Here is a 7709-nt window from a genome sequence, read left to right as displayed (position 1 = left end):
TCTTGGTGGCATCAACAGGAAATTTGGGGTGGACTGAGAAGTATTTTGCCTCCAAATCCCAATTATTCATTTACAGGGGTGTAGGTTGTAGCCATGTTGGTTTAAGGACATAGGCAGGCAAGGTTCTTTGGGTGAATTTGATATCTTTTATTAGACCAACTTAAATAGTTGGGGGAAAGAAACTTAGCAAGCTTTTGGGTTTAAAAACCTGTCATCAGGCTGAGGAAGCCTCTACAGTTGGTGTGTGCTCTTCCTGGATGGCAGGAATAGCAACGAAGCCAGAGGCTGGGCTGGTCTGCATGGAAGACAGGCCGTCAGTGAAGATGTAAGTTGAGTCAGTGGGTGGGAGACTGGCTGGGTTGCGGGGAGAAGGGGGATGCATGTAGTAGTTAAATAGTGGGACAGTACCTGGGGAGTCAGAGGTCAGGCAGGATGTAACGTGTCATTAATCCAATGTCTATATTTAGTCCATGATGTTTTGTATCCAGAAGGTTGATGAAGTGAAGTTCGTAGGCTCGTCTCTGAGAAGTGTTGTGTAAGTTCCCTTTGAGGATTAGACCTGCGAGACTGGAGAGAGAGTGGTTTTCTTGTGAGAAGTGTGCCCCACTGCTCATTGGGAATTCCTGTCTTTGATAGATTGTCGGTGAGCGCTCGTTCTGGTGCACGGGTGTTGTTTGGTCTCTCATTTATTCATGTAGGGCTGTCTTCCTGACACAGAGCTGGTGGGGGGGGGGGGGGGGGGTGGCAGGGCTGCAGGTCGGGAGTGAGGGGTGTCCCAGCCACCTGCAGAGGGATTGGGATTGAGAGCATGGTCAGGGGTAGAAAGGTAAGGAAGATTTATTGACTTAACAAAAATACAACCACGCGAAGTAACAAAACAAACAACGACAGACAAAAGCAATTCACATTGGCAACTTATTGGCAGTCCTCTCTGATGCCTGATACACAGCAACCTTCTTTTCCTCAAAGATCAGTGAAGTCAGGCGTCCCCGAACGACACTGTCCAAAGGGGTACCGGAAAGGACCCTGGGATGCAGTTCTTGGGCTCTTCGAGGTCCACGGGCCCACTGATCCGGGCAACAGCTACTAATTCTTTTACAGAGCTGTATCTTCCTTCCGCCTGGTTTCCAAATATTCCAGCTCATTTAAAGCTTCTGAATGGTTCTGATCACGTACAACCACTCAGATTCCTTTTACTTAACTGTCCTTAGACTGACCAATAGCAGTACAAGCCTTGCATTCCTTTGGTAAGGTAATTTTAACTATGCCACATGGCCTTACTACTTCAAGGCTTTGCTAAATTTACTAGGCCTTACTTTATACAAGTCCTCACTACATCTTAATCTTTAATTAGGTTTTTAGCAACAACATATAGCTTAATATCTAAACAAATACAGAAAAACACTTAGTTTAATCTTCATAGAGCCTTCAGCAAGCACCTTTATCACACAGACATAATTTCAGCTGTCACAAGGGGCACCGGCAGGGCTGGGGGGTCAGGGCGCAGAGCAGTGTGGTAGCACACGTGGGTGTAGGCTGGATGTGCAGCTCCATCCTGTGTCACTGAGGACCTATGTAAACATTTTCTGTTGAAGTGTGAGCTGGTTTGTGATGCTGCTGCCACTGTCAGCACGACTCCACCTTACTCAGGCGTTCACCGAGGGTTGAGCCCCAGCCTCTGTTCGCTATTGAGACTCAGTCACAGTTCACTGTAAAATTTGTCAAAAAGCCACACCTGGCCACAGGAAGCAACAAGTCAGTGTGTCTGTAGGAGATGTACCCGTCCCCTTTGTGACTCCCCCCAGTCCCACCATGCAACTCTGACCACAAGTTCTGCTTCCTGTTTTCGTTACCAAAGCAAGCGCACAGCCCACCTGCCCACACGCGCACACACACACACACAAATCCACCCCCCTACCCCACTGTCTGTGACACACAGGGGCACACACATTCTGCAAGGGTTTGGGAAACACACACACATGCTCAACACAAGTCTCTGCAGGCCACACATATACAACCCAAGTGTCCCGGACACCCATGCACAGACAGACACCTCTGAGATGCACCTGGTTCTGGGGTAGGCGCCAGGGGCTGTGTACAGCAGGGCCCCTAATGCAGTTGGGGCCCGGGCTGAGAGAGGCTTGGATGCCTGGGCTCTCTGGGAAGGGGAGGAGAGAGCATGGGGGACTGGGAGCCTGGACACCTGGGTTCTTCCTGTTCTCCCCTCAAATCCCCCACCCTGGAGGATGTCAGAGAGGGACTGAGTCCTAAGTTGCACTCCAGTGCCCAGCCATGCTGCCTTGCACTGCATCTGTGCCAGGGCCCGTTGTCTCCACCCACCCTGGGCACCAGGTCACACCTGCATCTACCTCCAGGCTTCCAGTTGCACCCCTTCTCCCCCAGCACCCAGCTGCCCCACTTTTCTCCCCATCGTGGTAGTGTGCATGTGATGGGAGGCAGCAGACATGGGCATGGGGGAGAGATGGCTCTCCCCAGAGCAGAGGGTAGCACATGCATGCAGAACCAGGTATCCATGGACAGGATGGTGGGGGCAGGGGTCAAAGGACATGTGCATTGGGCTGGAGGGGTGCAAGGGGAGGGGTAGTGGAGCAGAGACCCCCCTGCTGCCCCCCAGCTCCAGCTAGTGACTCCCTGACGGAAGTGGAGGGGGTCTCATGCCTGTCTGTGAACCTCCCACTGCTGCCCCCGAGCTGTGGATGAGCTCAGGACCCCCAGCCAACTGCATCTGGGAGGCAACCAGGAGCCTCCAGCCATCAGCCACTCAAGGCTGTGGCCCAAGGGGGGCAAATCCACTCCCCAAACTGGAACTGACCCCCCCACACACACACTGGGGCCCTCCACAGTGCCAGCAGGCCCAGGGCTGGGGCCTTTGGGTCCAGAGGGACTGGGGGGGGGTGGGAGGGTATAACCCCCCAAACACCTGGATAAATCAGGGTGCAGTGATTGAGTACTTCCCATCACGGGGCTGTGGGTCAGGAGTGAGGAGCACCAGCAAGGGTGCAGGGGGAGGGGCTGTGGGTCAGGAGTGAGGGGCATCAGCAGGGCTGGGGGGGAGGGGGCTGCAGTTGGGAGTGAGGGGCACTGGCAGAGCTCTGGGGGGAGGCACTGGGGTCGGGAGTGAAGAGCACTAGCAGGGCTGGGGGGTGAAAGCAGAAGGGTCCATTAACACAAGAGGGTGGGGGCTGGGTGTGGAGCTGGATCCTGAGCAGGACAGAAGTAAAGTTTTGTGTTAAAGTGTGTGAACTTTTGGCAAAGCAGGAGTTGAGAGTCCCAGGGGGCGAGGACTAGACCCCCAGGCATGAGGGCTGGGTGGGCAGTGACTGCGGGGACTCAGATGTCCATGTGGGGAGAGCCGTGGGGTGCAGCGACCAGGCCCCGTCACGCCCCTGGTGCAGGCAGGGCTTGGGCTGGCTGGGGCACACGCTGGTGGCACCTCTGGGGCTGCAGTGGGGTCCCTGCTCTGGGCAGCTGCAGCATCCCCTGCTCGGGCTCTGCTCCCGGGCCTCACTGCCCCGAGGGGAGGCTCCCGGTGCCGCACTGCACCCGCACAGAGAAGCACCGCTCTGCTTTCCAGCCTAGACTCATCCTGGATGGTTTCACCTGCCCCTTGCTCCCCCTACCTTTGGCTTCCCCAATGCTGTAGTTGTGTCCCGTCAGCCTTGTCCTCTGTGAATAGAGACCCCAGCTGTCCCAGTGCTGCCCCCCCACCCCCCATGGTTTTAGCTCTGCCCCTGCCCAGCCTGGCAGCCCTGGGGGGCATCTGCTTCCTGGGGCTGTGACCCTTACTAGGGCCTGGATCTGTGCGTTTCAGGGTCTTGCACTCTCCAGTCCATGGAGCTGCAGGAAGACGGCAGCACTGGAGGCTACATGCGGTTCAGCTGAGATGGGGCAGATTTCATCAGCTATGACCCGAGAACACACACCTGGGTAGCAGGAACAACGCAGGCCCAGGTCACCCAGCGCAGGTGGAATGAGGATAAGGCCATGCTTTAGCATGCAGGAGCCTACCTGGAGGAGACCTGCAGCAAGTGGCTGCGGCAGTACCTGCAGCACGGGAAGGCAGCGCTGCAGAGCAGTGAGTCCCGGTGTCACCGCCCAGGACAGCACTGACCGGGCGCCCCCTCACCCCAGGGAATGCCTGCCCCATCCCCCTGTGTCCAGGATGGCGACCACTGCTTCTTGGTCTTGCTGCTGGGCGAGACCCCAGCACAGCTGTAGGACACGGTGCCCTTGTCCCTGCTCTGGTCAGGCCTCCCAGCTGGGCAGAGCCCACGTGGTGTCCCTGCCCTGGCCGTGTGTCTGAGAACCAGAGATCAGCTGTGTCGAACCCTGTTCCTGCAGCCCTGAGCCCAGCGCAGCCGTGTCTACCGTCCCCCACACTCCTTCCCCAACACTGCCTGCTCCTGCCTCAAATGGGCGCTGGAGCCAGTTTGTGTGGCCCGGTGCAGGCCCAGCCCGGGCTCCTGGCAGGGGTGCTGAGGGCCCAACAGGGCAGTCACTCTAGCAGGTGTCTCCTCCCTCCCAGAGCGTCCCGTGGCACAGGTGAGCGACAAGCCATCATCCTGGGGCGGACGCACCGCCCTAGCCTGCCAGGTCCATGGCTTCTGCCCCAAGGACGTGGCTGCCGTCTGGCTGAAAAATGGGGAGGTGCAGCCCCAGGAGACGAGCCATGCAGGGGTCCTTCCCAGCGGAGATGGGACCTACCAGACCTGGGCCACCATCGAGATTGACCCGAGCAGCAACCACAACTACGCCTGCAGCGTGGGGCACGAGAGCCTGGGGGCAGCTCTGAGAGTGGCCTGGGACAAGGGCCGGACGGGTGAGTGACCCCCGCACGGGGAGGGAGAAGAAACGTGGTGCTCAGGAGGGAGGAGCTGACTGACCCCACTGAGCAGGGAGGAATTGGGGGGTCAGAGGATGCAGGGGTACTGATGGGGAGGGGGGACTGGGCCCATGCAGCGTTGGGAACAGGTCTGGGGGTTCCCCTCACTCACAGGCCCCTTCCCTCTTCCAGAGTCCAACACTCACCTCCGGGACAGGCTGCAGCGGGCGGGCTCGGGCCGGGCGGGAGCGCTGACCTGCGGGCTCCCGGGCGGGATCGGCGCGGGACGGCTGAAGGGCGGCGCATTATTAGTACTCCGGGAGCCATCACACTTCCCTCGGGGCAGGAGGAGTCACCGATCCGGCCGTACGGATCCGGGAGGGAAGGCAGGAGAGCTCGTGCCCGAGGAGGTGCCTGGCATGGCCAGAGGGGCAGCGTCTCCGGGCCAGGATGCAGGGCAGGGGCAACCCAGACCTGATGCACGCGGCCAGTCCGCCGCCGCCAGTTTAACCAGTCATTGCCTTACTGGCCAACCCACTGCCGCCAGCTAATGAGACGATTAGCAAGGAGATACTTTTGTCTCTGAGTAAAATAAAGACTTCCACCGTTGGAGACAACTAACTGGGTGGTCTGCCTTATCTTACCCCACTCCTCAGGGAAGAGCATCCTTTTATTTCCCCTCCTTCTCACTCGAGGCAGGGGAGCGCTGAGCAAGACGGGGCGGACGGCAGACTCGCTCCTACAAACACTCACAAGTATCATCCAGAAGACGGTAGAGATCTGGCTCGAAGATTTCCAGAGAGAGCGTTTCAGATGGATCAGACTCTCTCCCGGTGTCCTGATGCTTGGGCCATGCTGGAAAGACGGCTTCTCCTCCTTCTTCTGGGCCCAGGCCCTTGTATCGCCTGTCTGACCGCAGCAGCCCAGTCCAGTAGACGCCAGCAGTGCTGGCAACTAGCAAACCAATATAAAAAGCATCACTGGTCACCTGGTCAGAGGAGCAGGGGCTTTTCCCTCCCCCGCGCAGGCGACCAGAGGGACCGCACCCTCGGCACCAGGCTTTTGTCACGTAGGCAGGGAGGAAAATCCCCCTCCCTTAGAGATTCGACCCCAGTGTCCCAAGCTGACCAGGACAGGTTTCTGGAGAGAGACACAGATGGTGGCATTTCTGCCACACTCCCAGTATGTCCCAGTGTCCTGCTAGGTTCGCCTATCACCATTGCCCCCCACCCCATGTCTCGAAGCATCCCGCAGGGCCTCCGAACAGCCTGCGCAGCGTCCAAGTCTCGTGCTGGGCCGGCTGTCACCAGGGTGTCGCTGCATCGCTCTGCTGTAGCTCATTTCCACTGCACTTCCACGTTTGGGGCCCAGACCTTGGCTCCTGCCCTCAGTGAGTCCCATGCTGAGCACCCTGCCAGCCTCTGTCTCTACACATTGCAGCTCTAGAGTGGTCTGCCAGAATACTGGGAGGCACTGGGGATACTGGGAGACACACACCCTCCCCTTCCCCACAGGATGCGCACCCAGGTGCCCCTCTGCACCCCCAGGGCTGGGCCAGGCAGGAGCAGGTCTGGGCCGTGCCTCGCTCCTGGCCACGTGCATCCCTGCTGCAGACCCAGGCTGTGCCCTGCCCTATGCTGCCTCCACCTGCCATCCCGGGTCCTGGAGGCACCTCCCACAGGGGCCAAACCCAGGACTGGGGCAGGACTGTGCTTGTGGGCCACAGGCTGCAGGGCCCAAGGCAGGGCCCTGGCACTGGGGAACAGGACCATGTTTTGGGGGTCACAGCTCTCCTGGCTCTGGGACAGCTGCAGACCCAGCTCAGTCCCCGGCACCAGCATTGCCATGGGGTCCATTGTCAGGGCCAAGGGGCTGGGGGGCACTGGGCCAGCTACCACCATGGCCAGCAGTGCACAGTGGGACGGCTGCATCCTGGGGGGAGAAGGGCTGTCACAGAGGACCTGGGCACCTGGACAGCCCTGATGCCCAGAGAATCCAGTTGTCTCAATACCCTCCCAGGATCTCCCATTAGCTCCAGTGCTCCCCCAGTGCCTACCATTATCACCCAATGGGTCACAGTACCTGCCTAGGGTCCCCCATTACCCCCATGCCTCTCAGTATCCCCCAGTGATTCTCAAATGAGAAACAGAGCAAGAGCAGACACAACCCTTGATCCCCTCTTTGAGGACGGGGTGACACTGAATAGGGCCCTGCTGACACAGGCACGTGTCTGGGTCCCTCTGGCCATGGTGCATCACAGGGAAAAGGATGTGGAGCTGTTTCTTTCTCCCCCTCAATCCCTGGGGCAGCAACTGGCTGATCCATTGTGGCCTTTCTGAGTTCTTTGCACCAGAAGAACTGCTATATTATTCTTCAGTAGCAAAGCAAGTGAAAAGGAAGAGCAGGCATTTTCTGAGGGTGCCTTGAGTCTAATGAGTGGGGATCTTGGCTCTAAAAATATTGGAGAACTATTGTTGTGTAGTGAGAGAGGCAGCTAGCTCTGATAGCATGAAGTCCGACAGAAGCAGGATAGAGATGCACCTTATAGACTCAGGAGCGCTCAATCCCTGGCCCATGGGCCAGATCTTGCCTGCAGAGCCAAGTCATGCAACCCCACAGGTCCTGTGATTCGGTGATGGCAGTTATTTTGGAGATGTTGGGAGCTGTAGACAGTAGCTGAGTGAAGTAGGAGACTGGGACACGTGTCCTGGGCACCAAACCCAGGGACAGGAGATGAAAAAATACTAGTGACTACACTGCCAGGAGCAGCGCTAGGAATCCTGATCTCCCCTCCCTGCTGCTCCCCACCCCCAGGCACCCTGTACTCCGGGCACTCAGGCACAATGTGACGTGTGCTGGGCCTGGG

This window comes from Alligator mississippiensis, chromosome 1 (assembly GCF_030867095.1).
Source record: "Alligator mississippiensis isolate rAllMis1 chromosome 1, rAllMis1, whole genome shotgun sequence".
NCBI lineage: Eukaryota > Metazoa > Chordata > Crocodylia > Alligatoridae > Alligator > Alligator mississippiensis.
This window is presented reverse-complemented; position numbering follows the sequence as displayed.